Genomic DNA, 10,256 nt, shown 5'->3' on the forward strand with positions numbered 1-10,256 from the left:
GCTGGGTCCTCCGGTGCCGTTGTCCAGGGTGCGGGGAGCTGGGTTCTCTGATGCCATAGTCCAGGGCGCGGCGGAACAGGAGTCCCGTGGCGCAGTAGTCCAGGGCGTGCTGGACTGTGGATCCTCAGGTGTCACAGTGCAGAGCGCCACAGGGCGGAATTCCTGCCTTGCTATATCCAGGGTGCAGCCGAGCGGGGGTTCTCTTGTGCAGGAGTCCAGGATGGGACTGTGAAGGAGCGGGAGTTCTCCGTGTAGGAGTCCTGGGGTGTAGGAGTCCAGAGCGCAGTGAGGCTGGGTACTCTCATGCCATAGAGTAGGGCATGGCAGGACAGGGATCCTGCCCTGAGATAGTCCAGTGCTTGAGTCCACAGTAATGCAATGGTCCTCCAATACTGGAGTTCACGGCCTGGTGGGGTCGGGGTCATTGCCTGACTTAGTTCAGGGCATACCAGGGCGGGGGTCCACAGTTGCCACAGCGAGGACCTCGGAGGAGTGTGGTTCCTGCCTTGCTGTAGTCGGGGGAACAGGGGGCAGGAGTCCTCTCTTGTCAGAGTCTCTGGCACGGTGGGGCTGGGGGTTTTCCTATTCGATAGCCCACGGGGCGGTGAGGCTGGGTCCTCCTGTGCCTTTGTCCAGGGCACAGGGGGGCCAGGGTCTTCGGTGGTGGAGTCCATGGAGCGACGGGATTGGGGTCCTCCAGTGCTGGAATACAGCCCATGACGGGTAAGCGGTGTTACTGTGCCGGAGTCGGTTTCCAGGGTCCTCCCCTGCCCTAGTCTAGGGGGAGACGGGACAGGGTTTTCTAGTGTAGGTGTCCAGGGTGCGGGGGGACAGGAGTCCTCTGGTGCAGGAGTCCAGGACGTAGCCAAGTGGGAGTCCACCAATGCCAGAGTCCAGGGCTCTGCGAGGCCGGTTTTCCCCATGCCAGAGTGTAGGACGCGTTCAGGCCAGGGTCTTGGCGTGCGGTAGTCCAGGGTGCGGTGGGGCAGGAGTGGTCCATATCTCCATGGCGGGGGTCCCTCTGTGCTGGAGTCCAGTGCTCAGCGAATCGGGGGTCCTGCCGAGCTGTAGTACAGGGCACGGCAAGGTATGGGTACAGGGGGTGTGGGTCCTCCTGGGTCTTGGTCTAGGGCCTGACAGGACTGGGGTCCTGGAGTCCACGAGGTAGCCCAAGTTGCCGCAGGACCTGGTCCTCTGGAAACACAGTCCAGCGCGCTGAGGGGCAGGAGTAGTTCAGGGCGAGCCAGGGCCGGAGTCCTCCAGAGCCAGAGTCCAGGGTGTGGAGGGGCGGGGGTTCTGCAGTGGCACAGTCCAGGACACCGCGGGGCGGGGTGGGGCAGGGCGGGGATCCTCCGGTGCCTTAGTCCAGGGCGGAGAGGTCCTTCAGCAGCATAACTTAGCTCTTGGCATTGCAGGGGTCCGTGGAGCCACCGGTCCGGGTCCTCCCGTGTTTTAGCCCAGGGCTGGGAGAGGACAGGGTCCTCCTTTGCCCTAGTCCACGGCATTGTGAGGCCCGGCTCCTGAACACTTACTGTCTGTGCCACTACCGCGGCGGGGGAAAACTACACCATCTCAGGTAAGCCTAACAGAGCAGCTGTCCTTAAAAGATTCCCAGTTGAGCGTGGCTTGGAGAAGGCCTGAGAAGTGTGCCCTTAGATGGCTTCAAGGGCTCTGAGCAGTGTTTAAGGAATCCAGCTGACCTCAGTTACTCCAAGCCCTTTTCCACTCAGCAGAACTTCTCGCCAGGGGGTCCCCCATCTGCGGAGCCCTTTCATCATCCCAGATCCCCACAGGGTGGACTCTGTCTCATCCTCACGATCTCAGCTCAGGCCTCATTCATCACCACATTCCTGGCTCCAGGTCTGGCCCAGAAGAAATGGGTCAGATTAAGAGCTCAATGTGTTTCCATGGTCACTTTTCTTCAGCCCTCCTTTCTTTGTGCCAACATCTATCTTTGGGTTTCCGGTTAAAGTGTTCAGCAGCTGCATGCAGCTCCATTTTTCTTACCAGGTAAGAGACTGTGCTTGAGTCCGCAGTAAGGCAATGTTCCTCCAATGCTGGGGGACTCCTAAAGTCTTCCTGAAAACAAAGGCACAATGCTTGTGACCAGCGAACTCCCAGTCCTCTCCCTGCATAGGAAAACTGGACTTCTCCGGAAGGCTCTAGTTCCTGGCAAATCTCTAGGGCCACTTAATTGCGCTGTCCCCCACCTTTGCTTCTGGTTCTGAAGGGACTGAAGTTGGGAATCCTTTCTAAGTCTCTACACATGGAGCCCTTCTTTTGTGGGAATGTTTTGCCATACACTAGGATTCTCATTTACCTTTCAGGGCCTTCAAGAATCCTGATGTGCTTTGGCTTCTGTTCCTGGAAGGGAGGCCACTGAACTGCTCTGGAGCTGAAGTTCAAATAGTCATCACTGTTATTAAACCTTTACATAGCATGTTCTTTCTTTCTGGCAGGCTCGTGGTTTGCTTGTATGTAGATGGGCTTGGATGTAGATGGAGTGGTTTGCATCCTCATTAGGTAACACCCTCAATCTTTCATGCTGAGATTGGCCATTTTATTTGTAACTCACTGTACTATCCATTTGCTCTTCCAGTGTCCCTTAGAAGGATACAGAGTGTTCTGTAGAATGCCATAGAGACCTGGGCTTAGGGAAAATATTTGACCCAAAGTCCGCCAACTCACATGAGTATCTCCCCACAACTTGTACAGGGCTAGTCTCTGGGTATATAGGAAATGAAACCGTGCCTGAGCAGATGTTACAAACACCCTCCCCTGAGAGATTCCAGGGCTGCTTTATTCAAGCAAAACAGTGTGCTCTAATAAGCTCAGAATTGAGAGAAACAAGTTTTCATTCCATCTTTCTTAAAAACTCCCTTTGTAACTTTAGACATAATAATAACACTGCCTGGGTAGTGAACACCTCTGTGCCAAGAAGTATGATGATCATTGCCTGAGCTGTAATTCTCACGATAATCCTGCAGGAGAGCTGCTATTACTGCTTATTACACAGATGGGCAGCCTGAGGCTCAGATGGAGTTAAGTGGCTTAATTGGTAGCAATAGAGAGAGGATTTGAACCCAGGGCTGCCTGATCACCAAACGTAATTGTATTCAACATGATGCACTTAACACTTCTGGCCCTCCCTTGAAGATGGTGGCTTGTCTCTCTTTCTGTAGGCAAATGTCATGTCATAACAATATTAAACAATTACAAGTAATGTCCCTATCTGCTTCTACACTGCCTTTGAAATATTATTTTAGATCTGCCAAAATAAAATGCAAACTCATTAACAAGAAAGGAGGTTGCACGCATCCCTGCCTTCCTGAGTAGTCTATTCACCCAAAGACAAAAGGATGACCAGCCTCCAGCTGGGATATTCAAAGACACAGTCACCCTGCCATGCAGCCTGAGGCTGGTGAACGTCCAATCTCCTTTTTAAGAGGCTTGTGGCATGAGCTCTTCAAACGTACAACCACAAAGGAAAGGCACAGCTGGTGTGAGCAAGGCTGATAAGATGGACATTTTGTCTGCTTCAAGGTTAGAATCCTACCTATCAAATGTGGTTATCTGACCTTCACAATGCTGCAGTCCAGCTAAGGCCTGCAAATATTCCTCCACCATTTACTATGGATGAAACAATAATGTGCCGTGGGGAATCCAGTTACACACACACATGCGTGCACACACACTGCTCCTGCTGTCTCAGAGCTTCTAGGCTGGCAAGGAGGAGGTGCAAACACTAGTAGGTAAGTCCACCATCAGTACGAAGCTATCATCTAGTTATCAACTAGATCCAACAAGGTAGAACACAGTATGATAGAAGCAAACAAGGTGGAGATGAGATCTGACTCCCTTTCCCTTATGAAACTGATGATGGAATAGTGTATGAAAGACTTGCCTGAATGAATCTCATATTTTCCAGTGTTTTCTATCCCCGTGATTGGAACTTTTATTCATCTATATCATTATCCAAAAGGAAAAAACAGGAGATTTTCCTAAGACCATTCTCTGTCTTATCCCTCATATCCCCAAATATCACCAAGCCCTGCCCACTTTTACCTCCTCGGTTTCTCTCCAGTTGCTCTGTTTTCTCCACATGCACTAGCGATACCTTGGCTACATGAAGACCACCAGCAGCAGCTGGGGCAACCAGCACCCTGTGGACCTGCATAGGGAGCATAGATTATGTCCAAATGATAGAATAATCCAAATCTGTTTGCATGGGGCATGGTGTGGCTATCTGAGAAAAACCTGGCTTTTATAGGAAGGAGAAAGGAGAATGCTTCTTGAGGGGAAGAAACCAACAGGAATGTGCCTCAGGGAAAACTCTCCAGAGGGGAGTGAGTTGTAAAGAGTATTTTGGTAGTTTGCATGTTTCTTGGGTTCCTTTGGCCTGTAGAGCTACCATTTATTCATTTGACAAATATTTGGGTGGTCGACTCCAGGGTTCAATAGTGAGCAATATGCACAGAATTTCTTCCCTAGTGGAGCTTTGAGTCTAACAGAAAGAGGTGACGTTATTCACGGAATTATGTAATAAGGGGAAGTGCAGCAGACCCAGGTGTGCTGCAAGAGCCTGGGAAGATGGACTGGCCCCACGAGGGAGGCAGGAAAGGCTGGCCCCAGGAAGGAAGCAGCACTTGAGCTAAAATCAGGGAGAAAACTAGGGAAAGACACAGCATTCAGGAGGAAGTAGAAGCTGGCCCATGAGGATGGTGGTGTGGAGAGGTGCACCAATACCCAGGTCCTTGGATTTATTGTTGAGCTGCTGAACTAAGCAATGTTGGCTCTTGCCCAACCTCTGCACTTCTTGTTTTGCAAGATTATACATTTTTTTATTTAAAAGCTAGTATGAGTTGGGATCTGTTGCTTTTCTGAGGCCCTGTCCTGTGAGGTAGACAGGGGGCCTCATGGTACTCTGCGGAAGCTAAAGATGGAGAAGAGTTTTGGAATGCCTGCAGAAGAGAACCTTTAATGGATCATTTAAGAAGAGGGTGCTACCCCTAGACTGCCCAGATTCACTTCCCAGCTTTGTGACCTTGGACTCTCTGTGTCTGTTTTCCAATCTGAAAAATGGAATAATGATAGTATCTGCCTCTGCTTGCAAGACCCTGACCTATCAGACCAACTACCTTTTCACTTGGAACTCTTCTCCTACACCGTACCCCAACCGCACCGCTCATTAGCACTTTACATTGGCCTGTTTTCCGTTTTGAGATTTCGCTCAAGACATTTCCCTCGTCAAAATTAACTTGGTCCGTCTCCCCCTATTGGAATTCAACCCATTCTCCAGAAATCAGTTCAAATTGTATCACCAGAAAGCCTCTCTCAATTACCTCTACCCTTTTTCATTCTTTGGGCCATTTCTGCCATGATTTCTTATGTTTTTCTTTTTTGCTACATATTGGCATTGGTACATATAATCTCCACTTCCACTCAAATGTGAAGTTATTGCGGACAATCCCTATGGGTATAGTCCTATCCCAAGAGTCCTGGGCAGAGGGTCTCCCTCTTTCACCCAGGCTGGAGTGCAGTGGTGCAACCAGAGCTTACTGCAGCCTCAACCTCCTGGGCTCAAATGATCCTCTCACCTTAGCCTTTCCAGTAGCTAGTACTAAAAGGCAGGCACCCCCATGCTTGGCTAATTTTTGTATTTTTCATAGAGATGGGGTTTCACCATGTTGCCTTGCTTGGTCTCAAGCAATCCACCTGCCTCAACCTCTCCACATCCTGGAATGACAGCATGAGCTACCACACCTGGCCACATGCCGAATACTTTAAAGTCATTTATGCCTGACGCTTCCAGGGCATACAGAAGTATGGTGGCATTAACCGACACGTTAATCAATTGCCTTGCTTACTCTTCTTTTGACTCAGTTTATAAATTTTCTTAATTTAAATTTTAATTTCAACATGAATGCATCTTTGAAATAAATAAAATAATCTCTTTGAATATTTGACATAATGTAGAAGAAATTGACAAATGGACATCTCTACTTCATTTTCCATCTCAAAATAGGGTAGAAATACACTCCCCTAAAGTGATCCCATATATTACATAGCTATCTTGCTGTGGTTAATGTAGGATGTTTCTGCAATATCACGTGCATGACAGGGCATATCCAAAAATCATTTGAGTGAAAATAATACTAGATTCTAGAAAGTATCTAGGCACTTAAGAGCAGGCGGTGATGATGTTAATTAACAATAACAATGTCAAGGGGCTGGCTTTTGCCCTTCCCTAATAAACATAAAGAGCATAGAAACTCAGCAAATTTGCTCTTATTGTCTTCATGGTTTGGATTTTGAGTCAGTAAATGCTTTCCACAGGGGTCATCTTGTGAGTCATCCTGTCATTTTGCTGTGTCCCGTCTTCATCCTTGCACTTTTCCCTTTCTCCCACTTTGGCGTGGATTGAGAGGAGTATTATGCTGATGGAATTCCCTATCCTGACTTGCCATCTATTGGAACTTCCCTCAACTTTTAAAATGCTTCTTGATATGGTTTGGATTTGTGCACCCTCCACTCCCAATCTCATGTGGAATTGTAATGACCAGTGTTGCAGGAAGGGCTTGGTGTAAAGTGATTGGATCATGGATGTGGTTTCTAGTGGTTTATCCTCATCCCCCTAGTGCTGTCTGAAGACAAAGTTCTCCTGAGATCTGCTTGTTTAAAAAGTGTGCAGCACCTCCCCTGACTCGTTTCAGCCGTGTGAATATGTGCTTGCTTCCTTTTCGCCTTCTGCCATGATTGTAAGTTTCCTGAGGCCTCCCTATAAACATAAGTCTGTACAGCCCACAGAACTGTGAGCCAATTCAATCTCTTTTCTTTTTGAATTACCCGGTCTCAGGTATGTCATTATAGCACTGTGAGAACAGACTAACACACTCCTCCTCAGAAAGCATTCAATTCAGCTTTGTCTAAACGTATGCCAGCTGTCCTGGGGGATTATCTTAGCCAATCGTTCTTCCTCTTCAGCAAGATCTATTTGCTGATCACAGCTTGACCTATAGTTCCTACCATACTTCTCAGTAACAAGTAGCCCATAACATCTGTAGGGACTTCATTGAAATCAAAGAGGTTCCTTAGTTCTTTACTTTATTAGCAGCCATTAGGAAAACCGATCAACTTTCTCATTTAATAAGGTGTCTGTTGCTTTGAAAAATTGCTCAAAAGAAGCAAGGAGAGGCTTACTTAAAGATATCACTATAGGCATGGCATGCTGGTCCACACCTGTAATCCCAGTACTTTGGGAGCCTGAGGAGAAAGGATCAGTTGGGACCAGAAATTCAATACCAGCCTAGGTGACATGGCCAAGTCTCATCTCTACAAAACAAAACAAAACAAAATACAAAAAATATGTAGGCACGGTGGCACGTGCTTGTATTCCCCCTTACTCAGGAGACTGAGGGTGGAGAATCACTGAGCCCGGGGAGGTTGAGACTGCAGTGAGCCACGATCATGCCACTCTACTCTAATCTGGGTAACAGAGTAAGAGCTTGTCTCAAAAAAAAAAAAAAAAAAAAAAAGACTGTCACTATACTATCTGTAACTGTTCTTAATTAGTATAACTATTAGTATAACTAGGTATTTCCCAACAGTGGAAACTCAAAACAGACTAAAGTTTTGTACATCAAGATGAATTGTCATAGTCAGTTAATTCCTTTGCTTACAACTGCCCAATAAATGGATGAGGAGTCACTTCAATAAATAAGAAGGGTAAACAGCACGTGGGGCCTGTAGATGCCTTTTGCAGGGCCCTCTTTTTCTCTTCCTCAAGTTGCAATGTGTGTATTTCTCTAGGTGGGCAAGTCATAGACACTGTCACACTAGATCAGAACCTGGAGAGAGATATACAGGTGCCATGTTTACATCTGCAGAGTGGGAACAAGCCCAGAGAAATCAAGACGATTGAGCAGAGAGCTTCCATACTGGAATTAAACCAGCTGTGCAAAATATCACACTTATTGAACAAAAAAACATTGTACCATCGAAATAACTGATTTAACTAAGAAGTAAAGGAACTGATGCCCCAACAGAGCACAGAGAGCCACACAGACAGGAGCTGCATTTCAAACAAGGTCATTTCTGTTGTCTCCACCCTGAGTTAAGTGTCTCTTCTTCACCCTTCCTTACCAAATCATTTTGTTTTCTTTTTTTTCTTTTTTGTACTTCACTTCTTTGAGAAAATATAAACCAAAATCTTACATAAAACAGGAACTGAACTTTTGACAATGTTCGCCATTGAAACAAACAAAAAAAAAGTTTCTATTATTTCTCATCTCTGTGCTATCCACTGCAGTAGCCAATAGCCACAGGTGACTATTGAAATTAAATTTAATTCAAATAAAACAAAATTTAACATAAGCTGGTTAGTTGGAGGAGGCCTGAAATGTTTCGAAGATGAAAATGGTTTGAGAAACAACTTTTTTTTTTTTTTTGAGACGAGGTCTCGTTCTGTTGCCCAGGCTGTGGTGCAGTGGCACGATCACAGCTCACTGCAACATCCATCTCCCATGTGCAAGAAATTCTCCTGTCCGGTCTCCCAAGTAGCTGGGAATACAGGCACACCCCACCACGCCTGGCTATGTTTTTGTATTTTAGTAGAGATGGGGTTTCCCTGTGTTGCTAAGGCTGATCTTGAACTCCTAAGCTCAGGCAATCCACCTGCCTTGGAGTCCCAAAATGCTGGGATTACAGGCGTGAGCCACCACACCTGGCAATAAACAACATATTTAAACACTGGAATGTTATGCAAATATTCCAGGCATGGTTCGGAAAAACAATTAATCTCACAAAAGTTGCTTATGTTATTATATAGACTAAGAGACCAAGATTCTCCAGGACACTTACTATGTTACGTGTGTGAAGTACAATATAATACCATATATAAATTGTGACCTCAACTCAAGTCCCCGTCTTTTCATATGGAAAATTCTATTAATTATACTGCCCTTCCCCTTTTTAGGTTTTCTGCAGGAGTTAATACAATACACTTTGTCAAATGCTTAATACCATGTGCAACACTGGTAGGGGAGATATAAATGACAGCTTAAGTGCTTAAAAAAATTCCCAGTTCGCATTAAGTACTCAATAGATTGGGTTTAACATCGTGAGTGCATGTGTTTCTGGAGCAATGCTCCTCTTGGGCTGGGTGGTGCCTACACAGAGAAAGACTCTGGCCTCTTCTCATCCACATGTATCTGTCTTATGCCTGGTTCCCATTCCCAGATCCTTGGTGAAACAGTGAAGGGTGATGGGCACCTCAGGGCAACTAAGTTGCTCCCTAAACATCTTCCGCCTCCCAAATGCTCCTGTGGTCTTTAGCATTTAAGAGGAATCTCTCACACTCTCAAGGGGCGATCCTCTCATGGAAGGCCAGTGGGGAAGAGGCTGCGGGAAAGGCCAGGCTCTGTGCACTTCCCTGACAGCTGCAAATGGTTCTGTTTCCAAGCCCACAGGTCACTACAAAGAAGGCAATGTGTTTGATATAATAATGTCATTCTTTGGTGCCTCAGTCCACACTGGCATTTTAATACTCCTCGAGTGGATTGCATGGTGGTCGATTAAAAGATATGTCTAACTGGAACTTGTGAATGTGCCTTTATTTGGAAAACACTCTGCAGATGTAATTAAGTCCAGCACCTTCAGATAAGGGCATCTCATCTTGGATTAGGATGGGCCCGAAATCCAATGACAAGTATCCTTATAATAAAAGCGGCAGGTAGTGGCTCACACATACAATCCCAGCACTGAGGAAGGTCCAGTTGGGAGGATCGCTTGAACTGCAGGCGTTCAAGACCTGCCCGGGCAACATGGTGAGACCCTGTCTTTCCAAAATATGTATAAAATATAATAGCCAGGCTTTATGGCACCTGCCTGTAGTCCAGCTACCAGCTAATCAGGAGGCTGAGGTGAGAGCATAGCTTGAATCTAGGAGGTTGAGGCTTCAGTGAGCTGTGATCATGACACTGCCCTAAAGCCTGGGTTGCCCCTGGCCCCTCCACAACCTGCGCTAGAAGAGCTGGGCCCTGGCTCTGGGAACCATGCAGCCTCTGAGGTGGGGCTGAGCGCCAGTTCCCGTCTTCCTGCAGCTGAGGACCAACACCCTGACTTCGGTGCCCTGGAGGCTTCTGGCCCAAGGGACCCCACTGCTGGTGGCGCTGGCAGGGTCGGAGTTTGCCACAGCTGCTGCAGGTTGCCACTGCAGCTGAACCTACAGCAGAGGCACGCAGGGTGTTCCCAGACCG

At 47.2% G+C, this 10,256-nt stretch overlaps 1 pseudogene; it reads right to left on the minus strand.

The window, feature by feature from the left end:
* Window positions 1-802: 802 nt before the first annotated feature.
* LOC141407761 (uncharacterized) lies at window positions 803-8,933 on the minus strand (annotated as a pseudogene).
* Window positions 8,934-10,256: the final 1,323 nt, after the last annotated feature.

Source organism: Macaca fascicularis, chromosome 10, assembly GCF_037993035.2.
Source record: "Macaca fascicularis isolate 582-1 chromosome 10, T2T-MFA8v1.1".
Lineage (NCBI taxonomy): Eukaryota > Metazoa > Chordata > Mammalia > Primates > Cercopithecidae > Macaca > Macaca fascicularis.